At 42.1% G+C, this 22,120-nt stretch overlaps 1 long non-coding RNA gene across 1 annotated transcript in view; it reads left to right on the top strand.

The window, feature by feature from the left end:
- LOC144761334 (uncharacterized) overlaps nucleotides 1-18,812 on the top strand; it is a 186,101-nt gene extending 167,289 nt beyond the window's left edge. Inside the window, exon 4 of the long non-coding RNA XR_013595674.1 lies at nucleotides 16,138-18,812. This is a non-coding gene — a long non-coding RNA (uncharacterized LOC144761334). The remainder of the gene's footprint in view (nucleotides 1-16,137) is intronic.
- Nucleotides 18,813-22,120: the final 3,308 nt, after the last annotated feature.

Here is a 22,120-nt window from a genome sequence, read left to right as displayed (position 1 = left end):
CAATCGACTGTCAACCTCTCATCATTGATTCCGCTAAGTCTCTCGGAATAACCCTGGACAATAAGCTAAATATGCAGAAACACATCAGAGCTGCAACCAAAGGAGCACATTTTCAGATGAACACCCTGAGAAAACTGAAACCCTTCACCCCCGCAAAGGACTTTAAACAGGCAGTTCAAACTCTAGTAATTCTCAGTGTGGACTATGGGAGTGTCGCTCTCTGTGGCCTTCCCAGATCAACAACCGCTCCACTAAGAGCCTCAATCAATACAGCAGCTAGACTCAGCACAGGTTCCACAAGACACTGCCACATTTCCCCTGACCTTTGTTCCCTCAACTGCTTACCTTTTGAAGCCAGAATCCATTTGAAAATTGCCTTTAACGCACATAAGGCATTGCACCACAAAACCCCAAGATACCTTGTGTATACTATAGGGTGGTAACAGATCTACTAGGAGTACTGATAATCTTCTACTGAAACCACAATGTTTCTCCAAGAAAAAAACATACAATCGGACATTCTCAGGAATGGTCCCCGAGGATTTGGAATACCTTGCCCCCAGAAACGAGACTTCATCCGTCCGCTGCTTTCTTCAAAAAAGAAGTGAAATCGATTCTCTTGCCCAAATTCACCTGAACTATCTATACACTCATGTAGATATGTGCTAGTCTCTATTAGTTACCAGTAATGTATTTGCATAACTCTTTGTATTTATATGTGTATGTCATTCACCTGTATGAACACTGTAAAGCACTCTGATACCTGCAAGAGTCTTGTTCGTGCTATACAAAACCGTCAAAAAATAATAAATAAATAAAATAGAGAAAAAAGGTGTGTGTACTCAAATGATCCTACTGTACTCGGGCAAATGAACCCATATTAAGACGAAAAATGGTATAGAGTAGGAACAGATAATAGCATCACAGTTCTACCCAATGAAGAAACAATGTATTGGCAAAGGCACACTGAATAACTGGTACTTCCAGTACGCATACCTGAGAATACTTACATATATAAACACATTCACATCCATACACAGTGACACATAAATAACAATAACACATATAGAAATACAAAAAAGTATTTTTATTGTGCGTTTGTGAATAGGCAATAACCATTGAACTTTAGTCCATTTAATTGGAGATTGTGTTTCTGTATTAAAAAGGATTTGGCTACAATCCATGATTAGGAGGTAGTCTTTCTTAAGTCAACATTCATTGAGGACCAGTGAGTCCCTGCATTTTTTGATTTGACACAAACTTTATTTATAGATACTTTTCAATTTCCAGAAGACTCTTCTACTGGCGGTGTCAACCCGTTTTGTCCCTTTTCTCCTTTGGGCCTCATCAGGACAATGGAAAGACTAAAAGCGCAGCAACTGTGATGATGACACAGTGTGCTTCAAATACGGTTACCTCCGTTGTAACATAAAGATCAATTTGGGGTTTGAACCACAACCGGGACGGTAAGGACTATGAACCCCCTAAAGTCCTGACTCAATAGTCTTGATATGAAGATTAGTGCTACGCCCAAGCGGTGCGAGGCTGCAATGCATGGTAAGAGTATTCAAAACCTCCGATCTGGAAAGCAAGAACATTGTCGCTCTGTCAGCGTTCCCTCGGCATACCTTTACATCATCCAGGGTGGTACTATTATCTATTCCTACTATGTAATACTAGCACAGTACACAAAGATGGACACATGTATTCTCTCACTACACCTTCTTTCAGTCCTGGTAGAGTGGCAAAGAGCAGACAGGATAATTATAGGAACATGTTTTAAGCATGTCACATCACCAAAATGGAAGATAAATAATTGACACGGTGCAAGAGATATCTGACACCAATTTATAAAAAAAGCTCTGAATTTTCTATATTTTTAGACACCAACACAAAATCAATGCATAAAGTATAAGTTATGAATTTTAAAGCATTAAGTAAATCAGTACCTTAAAAGGTGAAAATATTAACGTTGCGTCTATGGGAAAAAAACATATATGCAATCGGTTAATTAGAGAGTGAGTTCAATGGACCTCACTTAGAGTTAAGGTTTTGTGAGTCCCTATACCAGTTCACGACAGCTAGCACAATTTAGTCAGACTGTGGGGAGCGCGGTGCAGAGGTGCACTTTTGCTGAGAAACAGAGCTGTCAATCAGACTCAGTGTGTTGGAAAAGTTACCTTAGCAAAAAGGTACTTGCAGGGTGAGTTGAGTAAATGCTTTGGAAAGAAAACAAAGAGCTGGCCCTGACCAGGGGTCCCCAGGTAGATCCAATCTACCTGGCTCAGGGGGGACTCGTGGGCTGAGGTGCTCTTGGCTATCCATGGTGCTGATCTGGTTCCTCGGCCAGTGGAGCTGGCAAGTGTGCTAAGAGGGGGTGAAAACAGCTGCAAAATCTTCATGATAGAGCCACGGAAGTGGTTGGTCATTTGTGAAAATGATTCTCTTCTCTTGAAGCAGTAAAGCAGTTTGTAGTCGGACTGACCACCAACAAGCCTTGGTACCTGCAACTATTCCGGTGGAAGAAATCTTTATCCAGAGGACAAGGGGAACAATATAGCAAGTTGAGCCTCACGGAGGGTCAGGTCTGCAGTTTCCAGAAGCCAGCTGCCCAAGTACTTTGAACGACCATGCCGGACGGCTTGGGGACCAGGACTTCGAGGTCGTGGATTTTGCAGTTTGTTCCTGTCAACTGCTGGAGAGTAGTTCCTCTAGCCCAAGGGAGTTTTTGTGAAGTCTGGAGTTTGCATGGGGGTTTGCCTTCCTTTTGGAACCAGTCTTTTGCCTTAGTCGAGTTGCAATCAAGTGAGTGCACGGTGGCTACCACAGGTTCAGAGCTTAGTGCCTATCTCCTTGGAGTCCTGCCTTGTCGTGGTCATGGGTCACTTCTTGATATCATGTCGAATCTGAGGTTCTGTGTCTGTTTTGCCCCTTAAATCCTGGGGATGTTAGTGGGTGTGAGGACTAGTATACAATGGGCATCTAGTCCTGTGGCTAATCTACCCCATTACTGACAGCATTCTGTGGTTGTATGTCTAAAACAAGTCAGAACCTGATTTTGAGGCTAAATTCAAAATGGCCAAAACCATCCTTGGTCGTACACCTCAGCTGCCAGCCCCTAGAGGAGTGTTCAGCCGTGGGGAGGTGAAAGTGTCCTGTATATCCAATTTCCTGCCTGCCCATGAAAAACAGTGCCTGGGGAGCCCTTGTCCTTGAGTGGGAGAAAGTTCCTTTATCCAGTGTCACTAGTGAAGCTGTAATGGGCGTGTGATGAATAGGCAGTATTCTTAGTTAGAGAGGGCTTTATTGAGGCGAACAGAAAGTCAGTACAGGTCTTTTGTAAATGGGTTGCCGGGCGTGGGGATCTGCTTCGGCTGGTCCTACGGGTCTTTGTCTTGGTGGCCTTGCTCCTCCTACTCCTGTCGGGGCTCCTCCGGGACGGGGTCTCGTCCAGGTGCGTGGTTCCTCTCGGTGGGGAAAACAAACAGGGAGAAGTGTCAGGGGTGTTGTCCAGGATATTTACAGGTGTTAGGGGAAGGGAGTGAGGAAGTAACCCGTGGGCTACACTCGGGGCTTTCGTACGGTGAAGGGTGTATGTGCTTGGGGATAAGGGTACACCGGGACGAGGGGAACCAGATCACGCTGTCGACCCGCCCTTTCTCCCAACCCAACCCGCAATTCTGCCCCATACCTGTGTAAGCCACACACCTCCCCCGGGTGTGTGGCGGGGCGGCTCGTGGGGACGTTGGCCTCCTGGCGTATTCTCCGTCACAGGTGCCGCTTCTCTTCTCGACTCCACTTCCTCCGGTCCTCTTCCACTCTCCTCTTTCTCCGATCGGGTTCTCCTTCCTGTGCTCCGCTCCTCTTCAACCTCGCCTCTCCTAACACCCCGGGTAAACAAGCACACCGTGTCTCTCTCTGCTTCCGTATTTGACGTCGGAGGGTCTTCCAGTAGTCCCGCCCACTCCTCTTGAGACTGTGAGTTAAAGGGCCAGGGGTTATCATCCTCGTCCGATGTCTTGATACTGTATTCCGCTGATGGTAGCTCGTTCTGTGAAAGGCAGAAAAGAGGGTGGGGGTTTGTAAGTTCCCCGGCAGGGCCTTGAAACCCTTGTTCTGTGGGGAGTGCGGCCCCCCTCCGTTACAGAAGCCTTTGAGACTCACCGGGACACCAGTGTAATCACTATCCATCCTGTGTGGGAGCAGGTGTCATCTCCTGCTCACACAGGTCTTTTCTTTCTGACCTCTGGTTTCTCACTCCTCAGCATTAGGTCAGACTTTTGTCTTGCTGGCAAACCTTTGAAAAAGCCCACCAAGGCACAAGAACACTGTGCTATCTTGTGGGACACTGTCTAAAGTGCCACCTAGGTAGATGCTGGTTAAATCTCGACACCACCATCATGTCGGAGGTTAAAGAGCACTGTGTTTGACACCAAAGATGAAAGAATTTGGCTGGGCCATCAGATAGTTGGGCATATAGGGAATGTCCATATTCCAACCCATGTTATCCGATGGCCCGTTAATCACTTGCAGTAGAATTACGTTTGGAATGCCACCATAGGGCAACATATGCTTGCACATATATTTCCACACATATGCACCCTGCCTCCTGGGCAATAGGAGGCCTACCTTGGAGGTAACTGACATATATTAAATGCAGTGAGCTGACCCTGTCACACATCGTGTGTGCAGGGTCGACCTCAAGCAGGCAAGCTGCTGGTGCAGGGCTGATATGGCAGGCCTGCAGACTTTGTTTCTACTCGGGTCACTCAGGGAAACACAATAAATGCTGCAGTCCTGGTACCCAGTTTACATCCCTGCCTTGGGTATCACTGGTACCATATTCTAGGGCCTTACAAGGGTGTAAAAGTACTTGCCAATTTGGTGTACCAATTCACATTTACAGTTTAGGGGAAAGAGCACTGGTGCTATGCCTGGCTAGCAGGACCCAGCATATTCTCATATCAAATACCACAGAATTTAGCAGTTCAAATGGGCCGAAAAGTGGGGCGTTTGCAAGCAGCCCAGTTTACTGCAGATTACAAGCATGCTGCCAGCTCCCTGAAGTACTGAGCAGGAATTTGAATGGATTTCTTTTGCATGTGCTACGAAGTAGTCCTTGAAGATGCATGAGTTCTTAAGAAAATAATCATAACAATACCCTTGTTAGTACACTTTTATTATTATTACTATGATTATTATTATTACAACAATAATAATATTCTCACTAGTAGTAGTATTATTATTCTAATTAGTAGTAGTAGTATCAGTAGTGGTAGTGATAATATTAATAATAATAACAACAACAACAACAACAATAATAATAATAGAAACAAAAAGTCCTGTGCACACATTTCTATGTAATAGGTTCTGATGTCAAAATCAATTTTCTAACAACATAAAATAGTACAAATAATGAAGGTTGAGAACTTGGAAGTTTCAACAGAATGGATTTATAAATCAATCCAGATCAGTACAGAGTACATTCTACCACCCGACTCGTGTTTCGTCACAACGTGTTACAATTGTGACTCTTCAGGGCTGTATGTAGTGTATAGCGAAAATATCGGAAAGCGTAAGTATGTCGAATGGTGGAGGTCTAAAATAAGTCTGGCGTTGTATAGATGGCCATCGCAAGCGTGTTTGGTAAGGCGAAAATAATGAAAGACGGGTCCGTCCCTCACTGTACTCAAGCTGTGCTGACTGCAGCACGTCTCGTTGCTCGTTCCGTTGTATACGGATACAACGGAACTAGCAACGACATCAGAACCTATTACATAGGAACGTGTGCACAGGAGTTTTTGTTTCTATTGTACATGTGGACCCAAATCCACACATTTGCAGGGGTAGTTTCACTTGAGTTTGTTTTCCCCTGACCTGTTTGCACCATACACCCTTCTATCACAAGTACATCCCATTTACGCACAAGCCAGAGCACCATTAATTCCTGTATATAAATCTAAACCCTTCACCAACGCACTAACAACAATAATAATATTAATAAAAATGATAGTAGTAGTACTTATTATTATTATCATTGTTGGACTTGTCCCTTTCTGCAGGGACATCCCGAAACTTTTTGCCTTCACCTTCCTGTTTTCTGAACCCATTATTGTTGACTTTTAGGAGTCTTCACACTTTACCACTGTTAACCAGTGCTAAAGTACTTGGTAGGATTGGCTTATACCTAAATGCTACTAGTGGGACTGCAGCACTGATTGGGTCACGCCACCTACTTAAGTAGCCCTTTAAACATGTTCAGGCCTTCCACTGCAGAACCTGTGTGTGCAGTTCAAACTGCCACGTCGACATGGGAAAACAAACATTTAGTCAGGCCAAAAACGTTCCTTTTTAATACATATAAATCACTCCTAGTTTAGGCCCAGACAGTCCAGAGGGTAGTGTGCAGGACATTTAATTGGGACGTGTACTTTCAAGTTTTATATGCCCGAGTAGTGAAAAAAATCTTGTTTTTCACTACTGCAAAGCCTACCTCTCCCATAGGAACACATTTGAGTTACTGTATGTTATGTTATTTAAATTTAATATAGCGCATGACTCAAGCATTGGGCATCTCGGAGCTGTGGGCACTTGAACAGGTATCAGTAGGAAGAAGGGAATAGGAGTTTGAATAGGTAAGCTTTCAACAATTTCCTAAACTTGCAGTAGTTAGCACAAGTGCGAATGTGTATCGGAAGCTTATTCCAATAAAACCGTGCAAGAAAAGAAAAATCTCTATCCCCACATCTCGCTTAGCGAGTGCCAGGGTCACACAACAGAGCCTTATCACATGATCGCCAGCTTCTGCTAAGTATGTACGATTTGATTTGTGGTTGAAGATATCTGGGTCCTTTGCCTCTTGACACGTTATAAGTAAGAGAGCAGAGCTTTAAAATGCACCTTTTTTTTCACTGTCAGCCAGTGCAGCTCCTTTAACAATGGGGCGAAGGAGGTACCGGGAGGGAGGTAAAGATTAACCTGGCAGTCGTGTTTTGGACTACCTGTAATTTGGCTACCAGTGTCTCCTTTGCTGCTGCCAAAAGAGCATCATACAGCAGACAACAATGTCTCAAAAGGTATTATTTAAATTTACAATTTAAAAGATGGTATGCACATGACATGTTGCTTGAAGAGAATGGGTGGGGGGGAAGACAATTATAGTAAGAGTGCATTGCGCTTAGTGGGTTTAAGGAAGAGAGAGGTACCTAATTTGTTATCCTCACCTGAAGTGTCAGGTCCTGAAAAGGGAGATTGTTTTCCTTGGGGTCTGTTGTGTATTTGAGATGTGATTAACGGGTATGCAGTCATTCCAGAAAGTATTGTGAGGTTTCAGAGTTACCCTTCCAGTATTACAAGATGTCATCGATGAAGTGACGCCAGAAAGTCATTTTTTCCATAAAAGGATTTTCAGGAGTCAGGATTTTTTTTTCTAGTTTGTATACATACAGGATGGCAAAGTTAAGGGCGAAACATGCTCCCATAGAAACTTCCTTGATCTGCAAGTAGAATGTACCTTTATAATGAAAATAGTTGAAGGTGCAATCTTGACTTGAATTATCCCCTTTTTCTATGCAGCAATTGTGTAAATATTGTAACTTGGTCCTGATAATGGCCTAAAGTCTATATAGGCTGAAACGCCATTGACTTTGCAGCGCAATTCAAGGCACCACTCTCATGGTATATTTTACAACAGAAGGGAGGGTTATTAAGGTAAGGGCAATCACCACTCCTACTGAGTAGTAGGTCCAGCCACAGCGGTGCCCTCAACAAGACAGTCGATACAAGGATTGCTGGGCTGTTCTTAATTATTATTCAGGAAGGTACATGTCACTGTAGTGTGTAGGATGTTGTGGGGTCTCAGAGACCCTACAACCCCTCGCCGCCGGATCCGGCGGCGAGGGGTAGGTGCCATAGGAGGAAGCACAGGAAGACACAACCAATTGTTGGATAACTTAACCTGATGCGTCACCCGCTGGATACTGTTGTTGCCTGTAGACTAGACTGATTAGGTAGATGCAGCTCAATGCAGGTATAATTACAGGGAATACTTTTTTCTGTTAGAAATTTCACCAGTCTGTACATTTGACATAGACACTAGTGAGAACACTTTCACGTAGACAGTCAATACTCTAGATATTTGCTTTATGTAAACTTTTGGTCCTGAAGAATCGCTAGTTATATTGACACAAGCGAGAAACATGTCGACCGAGTAAAAAACACCAACTGGGATGGAATTCGCCTCTGGAACCATAATTTTCCAGCGAGTACCTTTCAGGCTTATTTTAATTAGAGCAGGGGACCCCCAGAATATATTCTTTCATGGCACCACTAGCTTTATTTTAAACTCACACCTACACGTCTACGCTCTCCTGGCCCCACACCCACACTTCATCTTAACGGCAGTTGGATAGAAGATCTCCGCCAAAGAGCCCCTCTTTGAGGTGTCGCCCGTTGGGTATTGCACCGCCGACCCAACGAGGAGCAGCCCAGATGATGAAGCATGACACCTGAAAGGGTGTGTGAGGGCATTACATCCAACAAAATGGATGCCCAACGGTAGGACTCTCTGAGACCCTACAACATCCTACACACTACAGTGACACGTACCTTCCTGAATAACGATTAGGAACAGCCCAGCAATCCTTGCATCCTCCGCCACTCCCATGGTCCCACAAACTATCTCTGTCCATTGATGTATTGTATGGGTACCATTAGAGTTCACTGTATATCATTTTGCTTCCTTGCGCCATTTTCCCCGTTATATATATCCCTTCATTTGTCACTTGTGATGTTCACCTTTCCAAAAGCACTTGTGTGGTTTTACATGTTACATGACATTTAATGTAAAAAAGTGCATTTTGCTTTGAGCCTCCGATCAATAATATGTAAAAGAATTTTTGCATTTAATGTTTTCGTCTTCTTGTCTTCCCTCCACCCCCTTCTCTTCAAGCAACATGTCATGTGCATAACCTCTTTTAAACTGTCAATTTAAATAATACCTGTTGAGACATTGTTCTGTGCTGTATACTATTCTACCCAGGTCTCAACTGGGTCTATGGATATCCTACTGTAGTGTGTTACTATGCCAAAAGAGCATTGCCTTAGTCTAATCAGCCTACTACTAGGGCTTGAACTAACGCTCTTCTGGTGGATGTAGGGAGGTGGAGACGCATGTTCTGATAACATCTTCCAGAAGTTGTCAGAATGTGATCTTTAATTGTGAGAGCCTGGTCAATTTTCATTTCAAGATTCTTAATAGATTGTTTAGGAATAGGGATAGACCCCAGTTGGGAAGGCCACCACTCATCTGACCAGACAGAGGAGGTCTTGCTGAACAGAACGATCCCCGTCTGCATTTAGTTGGACATAATTGTCATTGATCCAGTTGGAAAGTAGTGAATACAGGGGAGTCTATTTCCTTTTTCACAGGACAAGCCAGAGGTCCTGGCTCTTGGCGCATCCTGGCACGGATGGGCTCAGACGGGCTTGCTAGCAGTGTGCTCTTTGCACATCCGGAGCGTGTCCGGTCCGGCATTGGCTTCTATAGCCAAACGCACTGTAGCGCTAACGGCTCTGCCAGAAGAGAGTCAGGTAGGCTTTCTCCATATCAAACAGTTTCTGAAAACTGTGGTGGACCAGAAAGCTGAGATACTGTGCAGATAGGTTTAGAAGAAGGAAAGTTAAAAAGTTGAAAAGCAGTTTTCAGAGCCTAAATAAAAAGTACACACTGAAGTACCAAAACATGCACATAAATTATATAAAAGCCAGAATAGAGGTCTCACAAAAATGTACAATACTTGCAGGGGCTGCACGTCTGATCCGGCTTCAGTTTTTATAGCCAAATGCACTGGAGCGCTAACAGCTCTGCTGGAAGTGAGTCAGGTAGGCTTTCTCTGCATCAAACAGTTTCTGTAAACTGCGATGGACCAGGAATCTGAGAAAGAGTGCAGGTAGGTTTAGAACAGAGGTCTTCAATCTGAGGTGTGCAACCCTAGGGGGGGCGTGGAGTCCTGGAAAGGGGGTTGCACATTCCCCAGCTTCATGTGTGCCTGTAATCCAAAACATTTGCTTTCATTTTGGAAAAAGACAGCCATCCTGGTATGGCTAATCAGTTGAGGTTTTATCAATTGAGTCTCTAGTGCTGTGAAAAGCTTTCATGCCAGGATGCCTGCATTCCTGAATGAAACACAAATGCGCCTATCAGTTAATCTGCAAGTGTAAAGCGTGCTTGAGAGCCGGTTCTGGCTTTAATTGATCAAATCACTCCAAGCTTTCTGATGACAAAGATGTGGATTTTGAGTGGTAGTGCAAAGAGTTAACAACTGGGCTGTGAAGTGCTTGCTTTTAATTTTAACTGCATTTACACAGCCCGTAGTACCCCTCAAGTGCTGTTTAAGAGGCAGTTATGTTAAAATCTACATTTTGGAAGCACTATTTTATTGTAAAACTATATGCACATTTTGCAGCACTCTAGCTTACACTGTGTGTAATGCAAGTATACAATTAGGACTTACATAATCACAGTGCTTTCTATGATAGGCTGTGACCTCTTAGCACTAAAAATACAGGTCACTATTCTCCACTGTACCAATCAAGATTTAATTATGAGGCTCTCTGGTTACACATAGACCTCTGCATTGTAATAACTAATAGATGTTTCATAATGTACTGCAGCGCATTTCCCACTGAGTAACAACTTTTAAAATGTATTTTTCATTACACTGCCCATTATTTTATATGTAGATACCTGATGGTGAAAGACCTAAAAAAGTAAGGAATATTTTGTGGCTTAGTTATGAGAGGCTAGTATCACCAGAGCATAACTTTTTTTGATGCTCCATCGGTGCAAGCATCTCAACCATACCTATGAAGCTGTGCAAAATCACCCTGCATGGCTTTGCATGGCCTCATAGATTTGGAGTAAGACACTGCAGCGCAAGTCACTGCTTTGCCTTACTCTGCATCAAGGAGGTGTTACATGGGTTTTTTGTGGGGTTCCCTCACAACACCCATGGATTTCGATGTAACACAACTATTAAAACAATTGGAGTTTGTGAGCAAAAAAGAGATTAACCAGCAGCTAAATGCCACTAACCCAATACCCTATCATAAAGCGGAAAGGATTCCACGAGGTCTTCGAATTGCTCTAAAACCAATGTTATGCAGAACAAATAAAACTTTTATGGAAAGATGGTATCAGATATTAAATAAGTGTTCCTTGGATTTAATCCTATTAATTATCAAGGAATTGTCAAACATCCTAAAGACACTGGACGAAGGAATCACAATGATTAAAAATGAACTTGTAAAACATACAGATGAGAATTTGAGCAATCTACTGGAAGACATCAATGAAAGATTAGACAAATAAGTGAAGGAAATTCATGATCGGAAAATTAAGAAACCTGTAGAGATACAATAGACGATAAGATGAATGAGGTGTGTACTTGGGCAGAAGTATACAACCAACGTAAATGACAACAAAAGTCTAACATATGTTCATCACAAGAGAGTGGTAGTTTCAGATTCTGATGTAGCTCAAAATAGACCGCCTCTAGCTAGCACCATGGGAGCATCGGTTCAGCCATGGACAAGCGTGGCAGGCCCTAAACCATCAAAGGCAACCTTTTTTGTCCATCAGTCCTGCAGCAAACAATCAACCAAACACCGAAAGACCCGGAGGAGCCAAAGAAACTGACATGAAAAATCAACATTTTTCAACAAAGGAATGAAGTACTTTATCGAACTTGCCCAACAACAACCAGTTGATGTTCCAGAAAGCAGACAAAGGAGGAGAACTTGTGGTAAGGAACACAGAATTTTATGAAACGAATGTGACTACTAGCGTAAAGATATCAACATCTACTTGCGGCTTAAACATGATCCGACCAAAGAATTTCAAAGGATCTTAAAACAAATCTTGGAAAATGCATTAAAAATGGAACGGATCACGGAAAAATGTACAACTTTTTGTAAACAGAATACCCAAGTCAACCACAATTTTACATGTTACCTAAGGTACATAAAAATCTCATGAATCCACCATTTAGACCAATAGTATCCGCTTGTGGATCCATATCTAAACCCATTGGTCAATATTTGGATTTTTTCCTGCAGTCAATCGGACAACAATGGAACACACATATAAAAGACACAACTGCATTCTTAAACATGTTATCATCATTGCAACAAGAAGGGATTGAATCATGGTGGTTGTGTACTGTGGATGTGACCGCTTTATACACCTCCATTCCGCACAGAGAAGGAATTGAAGCAGTAGAGTGGGCTCTGTTGCAAAATGAATCAGTAGGAGCAAACAAGGTTTTTTTTTTTACTGGAGCTACTCCATTGTGATTTATTTCACAGCTCTTTTCAGTGGTAAGAAAAAGTTTTTTCACAATGTAATGGGACTTTGATGGGCTTCGCATGAGCCCCATCGTATGCTAATATTTTTATGGCTAAATTTGAAAGCGATCACATTCTTCTAAAGGCAACTTGGAGTGAACATTTGGTGACTCACAAAAGATATATTGATGATATTTTCATCATTTGGAAAGGGGAACTCAAACAACCACTGGATAACATCATGGAGTTAAATTAGTGTCATGAACATATTAAATTTACACATCAAGTTGAAAAGAAAAAGATTGCGTTTTTTGATGTCCTGGTACAAACTGATGTGGGGTAAGTGTATGTTTGGTGATACACACTACACTTAACTTTGAACCCTTAGCCTTACCTATCTAGGAGGTTGTAGTATAACCTTTTTTCTCTGTTACTTTCCTTTCTCTCTCCGCTCTTTTAGCTCTCCAATCTTGGATTCAGCCATTGAGGGATCCGTCTAAGAAATAGATGTTTTATAAATGGGGACAATGAGGTCTCTTGTATAGGTGGTTTAGTCTTCCACTTACTATCACTATATTTTTGTGCTTATTAATTTTTAAACTTTTTTCATTTCACTTTTAGTAACGTCTGGCTTTGTATTTCATTTAGATTGACCCACAATGCGGTTATAATATTAGTAGCATTAAATTGAGGACCACTGTTGTATATTCGTGATTGATTTTCCCTTATGGTATCCTACAATATGGCAGTTCTCTGTTGGTCTCCACGCGTGCTGGGTGTTGGTATTTTTTACTTGACACGAAATGCGGGGATTACATTTATATTTTGTGAAGTCTACAAGTGATTGTTTCTTTTGAGGACATGGAGTGTTAGTGTCCTGTTCTGAGATTATCTTTCTCTGTTTCCCAGCCCTGAAGAGTTGTAGAATACTGCTTTCTACAACGAAACACGTGTCGGCTGGCTGTAAAACTGTACCTAATACACGATTAAAAAAGACAAGATAAGAACAAAGATTCCACCGCTTGGATTGTCCTATTTTTCTCAACAAATTCATCTATCGGATTTATGATTATATATGTGTGTGCGCAGGATTCTTGTTAAATTGCAATTGTATGGTTTCCTATACAGATTAAGGGGTTTGTGAGGGTCCCCCCTTCCTGTCAGCACCATTCCGAATGTTTTAAGTCAATACAGATATTACGTCATTATTGCTTGAGCGCCAATACTTCCTGATTACTAAAACCCGTCTCTACCCACAGATCGGAATAACTGTTTACACTATAAGAGTTTCCAACAAGAGTCACTAAAACGCTATTTGACGTTTCAGTTTATAAGGCAAAAAAGAATCACATCAGATCCAGTTTAAGCAACCTATACAATCAATCAATATGCCATGAGATTCAAACAATGAGGCTATCCCAACAATATACTTCAGGAATCTTTCAAGCAAGTAACAGCTCTTGATAGGCAAGGGTTGTTAAAAAAAAAAAAGTGGTGAAAGAGAAACCTAAAGTTTGCATTTTAAAGGATTCTACAAAAGCCAACCAAATTAAAGTAATCATTAAAAAACATTGGACTATGATTCAAACAGAACCAGACTTGCAACAATTGTTCAATCGCACACCCATCTTTGCATTCCAGTGTTCAAAAAATATCAAAGAACTATTATCAAGCAAAAAGAAAAGTTTTCACAGCAACCAATTTAAAGGCGTGCAAAAATGTGCAAATTGATCACATTGTAACGTAATGACTGTTAATCAGTTTGCTCACCCCACAAATGGAACAATGACTATGTTACAACATTCCAGTATGTGTGACACGGCCAAAGTGATTTATGCTTTGAAATACTCATGCAGCAAATTATATGTAGGCAGGACAGAACATAAGGTGACAATTCGGATCACCGAACATAAAAACAATATCAGAACAAAAAATGTTAAGTCCACAGAACCAATGCACTGGCAACAAACAGGGCACAACAGCTCTCAACTACGTTTTACAATCTTGAAAGCAGTGAGATAACAAAGTGATGTGGATTCACAGAAACAATTGCTTAGATCTGAGTTCTTCTGGATCAAAAAATTAAATAAGATGCAGCCGCAAGGATTGAATAACCGAATAGAATTAACATGTTTTCTATAATGGGACAGATCTGCTAACATTGGTGTTTTAGGGCATGAAGAACAGTTAGGTAACCGAGGAGTTTACTGTGTGACATCCTCGTCATTTGTATGCATTTGCTCAATTCTCTGAGATTATGTGTAGAGTTACTTACAGCAAAGCATGTGAAATGTACTAATTACCCAATGCACTCTCCCTACAGTGGTTCTCTGCCTTGCTGCTCAGACTATGATGAGGTCATAGAGAATGTTCAGTGGGTGTGTTTCGGGTTTAAAGTTACCCTGGATTTACTTTGGGTTTATAGATACCCACATTAGTTTTTAGAGTGTTTTGGGATTATAATGATCCTGTCTTGGTATGGGTGGAGTCTTATTCCTCTTCTTTGAGGTAGACCTGTCCTGCCATTAGTATGTGCAGTTGAGGGTTGTAGATCCCTGTTTTGCTGCAGTCTTGTGCCTTAGTTGTGGCGCAATGGGTACTCCGTGTGGTGAGTTGGATTTGTACCCGCAGTGTGGAGTGTGAGTTATGGTGGATAGCATCCACTGTTTTTTTTTAAGAATGTATCTTTTTATCTTGCATTCTTTGTTATCTATGATCATTATCAGGGGGAAAGATGTGTTATAATGTTTTGTTGTTAATGCATCCTCCTTTGCTGACATGTGTATCTTACCACCTTCAGTCCTTTTGAATGTTTTCAATCATTATAAGGGGGAGATGTGTTGTAATGTACTAATTACCCAATGTACTCTCCCTACTGTGGCTCTCTGCCTTGCTGCTCTGCCTATGATGAGGTCATATAGAATGTTCAGTGGGTTTGTATGGAAGGGAGAATCAGTTGGTGTGGAAGGGCTGAGCAGCAAGGAGGCTGCTCCTGGTGGGGCAAATCTTCTACCTTTACCTACAAGACATGCCTGCGCATCATTCTACGTTTTAACAGAATGTTTTAACCTTTTAATGCATAGTAAACTCTCTGAGTAATACTTGTTTTGCTGTGATTCTTTTCAATTCAAATCTAGTAACTTTATTTTACATCTGTGTGCTATTCACATTAGTTTAAGTGGCAGCTTTCACTTTAAGCAGGCGGTAAACTTGCATCACGTCGTCGCGTTCATTTACGTTAACTTTGCACGCCAGATTCACGTAACTCACAGACTTCGGCTCACAGAACACGGAGTTCTATTGTACCACAGGTGAACAGACGGCTTTTTAAAGTTTTGTTTTGTATCACTTTCAGGTGCCGTTTAAGTATGCACATTTAGTGTAACAGCACATTGCACACATTGAGGGGTGTTTTGATAGGAGGTTTTTCCACCACTGGTTATGTTATCGACACGTGTATCTTTTATATTAGATGAGTTTAACACTTAGAGTCTGTGTCGCTTTTGAATAATTGAGCAAGTTCACTGTTCTCGCTTTGCATAAATTTTAAGCCCTGAATGTTTCACATGCTGCGGCACGATGGTTTGAGTTTTGTGCACAAATGTTTCACACGCAAAGGTATGGTGACTTTAGGAGTTGTGGCACTTTGGCTTTCACGATCTGGCGTGTAAGTCAATTCATCATTGTGGTAAGAGATCCACCTTTTCAATAATATAGAAGGATTTTGACTTTACAGCACACTGTATGAAATAGTCAGGACTGAACTGAAGTCTTTCTTTATTTCATTTTCAGAGACGCCTGATGAAGGATCATACTCGACCCGAGATGCATTGGGCACGATGAAAGATTTCATTTAATAACACAATCTGTGTGATGCAAACATGCAACATAAAAAAGATGTGTTAAATTCGAGATTTAAATACATGGAATGAGATTTAAGTCTTTTGTGAAATTGGAAGATATACATTTAACTGGAAGAGAAACAATAAAGTATCAATGCTAAGTGCTTCCATCAGCCAGGGATTGGTTTCCTAAACCTGGCACGCTGGATACTGCAAGTTTCTCAACGCTGACAGACCCAGCACCATTAATGGAGTAGCACACTATCAAATTATATTTAAAAGTAAAAGGAAAAACACAGAGGAAAAGAGTGCACTGCGATACTAATCTTTTCATGGGCTTCCCACGCAACACCCATGGATTTTGATGCTGCCCCATATTTACAAAATCAAGTAAACCTGGGGCAGATCTAAAAATGGTCACCTCCCCTGCGGAGGCGTCACAAGGAGAAATGTTTTCATTTTTCCTTGTTCTTTCCTCTTTCCATGTGTACTGCATTCTGCAGCTCACATAGCAAGAGGAAAACGCCTGTTGGAATTGTTTTTGTGAAGGAAGGTCCCGTACAAAAACAATCCTCCATATGGTGGTGCTACGCAGCAATTTGTGCGCCAGCGCAAGGGTATTTATTTCATAAATACGGTGCATTCCGGCCCTTTCACATTGACATAGGGCAGCGCAGAAAGAAGAATTACAGTGCTGCCTTATGTCAATTCCTCATAAATGAGGTCCTTTGTTTTTAAGCTACACCTTTGACTACATTCCCACGCTCACTGACCTTTAGTTTGCTAAACACTGTTTAATATTATTTGCCCACCGTAAAAATTATTTTCTGTGGGAATTTGGGGCGTTTGTTTTCTAGAAAATGTTGTCAGAAGGGGGTCCTTACGCCCAAAATAATTTGACAAGAGGGTCCAGGCACCAAAAAATTTGAAGACCTCTGGTTTAGAAGAAGGAAAGTTAAAAAACGGTTTCCAAAGCCTAATTAAAAACTACACACTGAAGTAACAAAACATGCACATAAATTCTATATTAGCGGGAATTGATGTCTCAGAAAAACATACACATGCATGTCTGGTCTAGCATCAGCTTTTATAGCCAAATGCACTGAAGCACTAACGGCTCTGCCAGAAGTGAGTCAAGTAGGCTTTCTCAGCATCAAACAGTTTCTGAAAACTGCTGCGGGCCGGAAAGATGAGATGCAGTGCAGGTAGGTTTAGAAGAACTAAAGTGAAATAAAACTAAAAAGCGTTTTTCAACACCTAATTAAAAAATACACACTGAAGTAACAAAACATGCACATAAATGATATAAGAGAGGTCTCAGAAAAACATACACTACTTGCAGGGGAAAATTACAGCTTATTTTTTAATTTAATAAGCTGTAATTTCCAAATGAGAGCAGGTAATCAATTAATTGTTGGTGTCTTTGGAATTGTAATGAAAAATCCTCTCTCGTGGTAAAGTCAGATTCTAAATTACGATTTAGAAAATTCCACATTTAAAAACTTGTAATTTTCCTGCCTTAGCTATTTAGTACTTGCAGCCTGTCTCTGAGTCACATGATTGGGTGCAGCTGACAGTTGGCCTTTGTGTATTCCTCCTAGACAGCGATACATAATAGGGAGCTGAGGTGTGCCTGGATGGGCCATCACTGGCAGGATGGAAGGGTGGAGCTGGGCACAGCCACACTTACACTTAAATATGCTGGATCCTGCCTCCAAACAAAGGGCTGCATACCCTCTATACTTACTCTCGATAAGGTAGGCATGATGCCTGTGAACTTCAAAGGGAAAGGCCTAAAAGCTACTCCCACTTCAAAGGAAGCCGAGGTATAAATATTGGACTTCAGACACCAACTCTTCAGTACATTTGTAGACCTGCAGATACTCCACAGGGAAGAAGGACTGCTGTGATGCTGAAAGGACTCCCACACTGCTCTACTGCTGCTCTGAAGGACTGCTGCCTTGTATGCTGATCTGCAGACAGCTGCCCTCTTGCCTGGGTGTGAAGGACTGGACTTGCAACTCTGAACCCAGGACCCCAGAGTGACCCCAAGGGCTTGTTGGCTGGCCTCCTGATCAGAAGCCTCACGGAAAATAGGAGGCTACCAACAACCTTGAATTTATCACCTAGACTCTGCCATATGTGAGTCCTGCCCTCCCAAGTAGTGTCACCTGACTACTGGACTCTTGGAAGTGGGCCAGAAGGTGCTCTGCTAAGCTCAGCTGTGGTCCTCATTGGAACCCAAGCAAAGCAACGCGAAGCCCTGCAAAGCCTCGCTGCACACTACCAGCCTCACTGAGTGGTGCAAAAGCCTCCCTGGACAGCTGCCAGCAATATCAGAACTGATGCAAAGCCCCTCCAGCTATGCCACTCAGCTCACCAGAACTGATGAAAAGCGACATGAAAACTAAAAAAGACCTGCAAAGCGCTGCCGCACAGCTTCATCGGAACTGACGCCATATGACGCAAATCCTCTAAAAAGGAACTTTTTTTCATTGAGTCTAACTGGGGCCTTGTAGCCGGTTCGTGATCAGACTAAACTTGTGACTTTGTCCCGTCGGGTGTGACCAGATAACCAGAGTTGGTGCTTTGTTCCTCTTAAATCATTAAAATTGCATCTCTCTAGTTCTACTGAATGGATTTTTTTTTTGGTCTTGTTTTTTTTTTCTATTTTTCTAAATTGGTGTGGGATTTTTCTTGTGGTGTGTTTTCACTTTATTACTGTTTGAAGGGTTGCATACATACTTTACACATTGCCTCTAAGTTACGCCCCACTGCTCTGTGCCAAGCTACAAGAGAGTTGAGCACAGGTTAATTTGGGGTTTGCTTGTGCCTCACCATGACAAGGATTGTGTTTGCTGCTTGAGTAGGGTTTTACCCCCAACCACTAACCAAATGTCTTGCAATAATAATAACAACAATCCTAATAATTATATTAATATTAATAAATCGAAGAAGAAGAAAAAGAACATCAACAACAATAATAATCATCATAAATAATAGTATATGGACAATTTCTTAGCGTCTTTCCAGCATCCTCTGCACAGCTAAGCCACACCACAGACTCTAGGAGTATTATGTAGAAAGTAAACCCCCAATGAAAGTGCTCCTCGGTCATGCAGACAACTTTACTAGTACGAGGGCGGCTAAGCATCGTGAAAGTGGTATGAGTAAGAACGAAATAGACTAGAACTTTGTTTTTAGAGAAAGACATGCCTGTCTTTATACAGAGCACCTGCCTAATGAAAGTTCAACAAACACAACCATAGCTCCAAGCTCTCCAGGCGTGTCTGTGCTTCTGCCTCTCTCGCCATCTTCCTCCATTTATTTATTTCTTCCCCACTCTCTCTGCAGGAGTCTTTGGGTGATGCCCTGCACATCTGGCTCATAAGAGCAGCCTGAGACACCTGTCAGCACTCTGCCAGGCAGATGTTCGTGCAGCGCGCGCCACGGCTGGGGAGCTCCATGGCTGCCGCGTGCACCACAGTGCATTCCAGCATGTTGACTCTGAGTGTCCTGGGAGAGAGGGCAGCCAGACGATGCCCACAGTTAAAAGGCTTCTCCCCCCGGCTCTTCTCGCGGCCTTTGATCACTCCTCGGGCCTGCTGCAATCTGCGAGCCAGACATATAGGTACAATGTTGGATTGTGTCCTTAGAGGCCGGCAGTGAAGCATTGCTGAGCCCTGGACTTCAGCTAACAAGAATTCATACACTTTCTAATTCCTCCTACATCAAGCCTGCTGTCTTTGATTTGGTGATGTGCTTTTGTCTAACGGTTTCATGGCGCTATATCTAGATTGTTGATAGCGCCCATTGATATCACGTCCAATAAATGCATCGACCAGCTACTACTTCATTGTAAGGTAAGAACAAATGTATTAGTCTTAACTCCACTCATACATACCTTGAGATCTAAGAATAAGTGGAATTAAGAAAAGTAACTATTTATTTACTTTTCAATGTATTGACAGGCCGATTTAGTGGCTGTGATGTTAATATTATGTGATATGTCGCATGCCATTTAGAGTTCCCCTTCCTTTCAGTCCTTTATCCTATTGGACTGTTAAAAATCTATTTGGCACTCCTTTCAACCAATGGATTGGATAGGAGTCAGTATGATGAAATGCACCAACCTGACATCTCTCATGGCAGCATATGCTAGCTACAGTTCTTCTCAATAAGGATGTAAGTAGAAGATTCAGCTACTGGTTAAACCATTTACTGATTTAAGGTATACTCTGCTGAAATCATTATGCAATCTGTGGGTCACATAGCAGTAGCCTGGCAAGACCAAATTTGCCTCACATCTATGCGTGCTATTCATGGTCAATAAAATGGCCGTCAGTCAGACAGGCAATAGACACAACTGTTATACACAGTGCTATTATTCTACCGGAATATAGCAGCCTGAAGTTAATACAAAATCAGGCAATATTTGAATCGACAGCTGTAAATGACATAATATTTTCCTCTGTACTCTGTGAGAGTTCGAACCTGTTGGAGGGTTTGAATCCCTGGTCGAAATCTTCAATTTTGACCCATTTGTGCTAGTCCAGACAAAGACATTGTTTCATAGCGCATCTTACAACGTCAGCTTTCATACAAGAATTAGGAACTCCCATAAATCAATGGCAGTCTCACAAATACCCCCAAACAACCCATGAGCACGAAAAGGTGAGAGCAAACATGGGCTTTATATTACAAATATTCTGCATCGTGAACAAAGCCCCTACGATTGAACACCACGGTACCTGCAGAAGATGGAACTCTAAAGAGCTACCATCCAGGAAGAGAGGTGGGAGAGGATGTAACGTTAAATCCAGAGTGGCAATTACGTAACTGGGGAACCAGCAGGGGGCATATTACCAAGGAATAGCGATATTTATCGCAAAATGCGCTTATCGCATTTTTTTTAATCGCTACCTATCGCTGGAAATGTTAGCAGAGAAAACATGCTATTAGCAACGTTTTTCTCCATTGTGCTAAAATATCCAGCGATAGCGGCGAAATGCGTGAATATCACTGAGAATACAGCGATATTCATGCATTAGCGACGAAATGCTCTTAGCCATGTTATCCACCTCCCATTGGATAACATGGCTAAGAACTGGTCTGGGCAGGTGTTAGTATTTGGAGATATTCGCGCCTAGCGCAAATATTTCCATTGCTACGCCTGCCTTGCTAATAGGCGCTAACTGGTTGGGTACGCCCACTTTGCATGTCATTAGCGATAAACATCGCTGACATGCAAAGCGGGCCCCAAATCGCTCGCTATCGCCTAAAAGCTGTTGCTAACATCAGTTAGCGACAGCTTTCTAATAGGGTGATAAATTTATCGCCACTTAGCGGCCGAAAAAGGCCGCTTATGCGGCGATAATTGCCTATCGCCATGCTTGATAATATGCCCCATAATTCAAGTCTCCGGTCAAATCATCCTGTGATCCTAAAAAGAAAAAAAAGACAGTGTCACCTTGTGTTATGTAACTGGTGCTCATGCAAGCCGCTCCAGTAACTTAGAGTTGAATTCACGGTATATAAATTTGCTAAAAAAAAATTGCCCATCAACTTTGAGTCACTCTGTTAACAAAGTACATGTGACAAGAAACCCACCAGAGCATGCTTATAGAATGCCCTGAAAAGCCCCAGGTTCATCGTTGAGTACACAGCCAATCCACCTGCTTTTCCTAAAATGGTTCCAAACCTAGATGTTGATGGAAGCCCTTGACCACTGGCTAATACCAAGGGGCACAGCAACCGAGTATTGCCAGACAGAGAACATTCTCTCAATACCCTGTTTGCTTTTTGAGTATTAATGTTAGAGAGGGAGCTACTCTTTTGACAGGAAAAGGATTGGGTCAACAATATAATGAAAGCAAATGATGCAAATGCCCTCTTGGGCATTTAGCACTATTTATCAACTGCCAAACTCAGAA

Source organism: Lissotriton helveticus, chromosome 6 (assembly GCF_964261635.1).
Source record: "Lissotriton helveticus chromosome 6, aLisHel1.1, whole genome shotgun sequence".
NCBI classification, from domain to species: domain Eukaryota; kingdom Metazoa; phylum Chordata; class Amphibia; order Caudata; family Salamandridae; genus Lissotriton; species Lissotriton helveticus.
The sequence above is the reverse complement of the archived record's forward strand: the minus strand, read 5'-3'. Positions and strand labels throughout refer to the sequence as shown.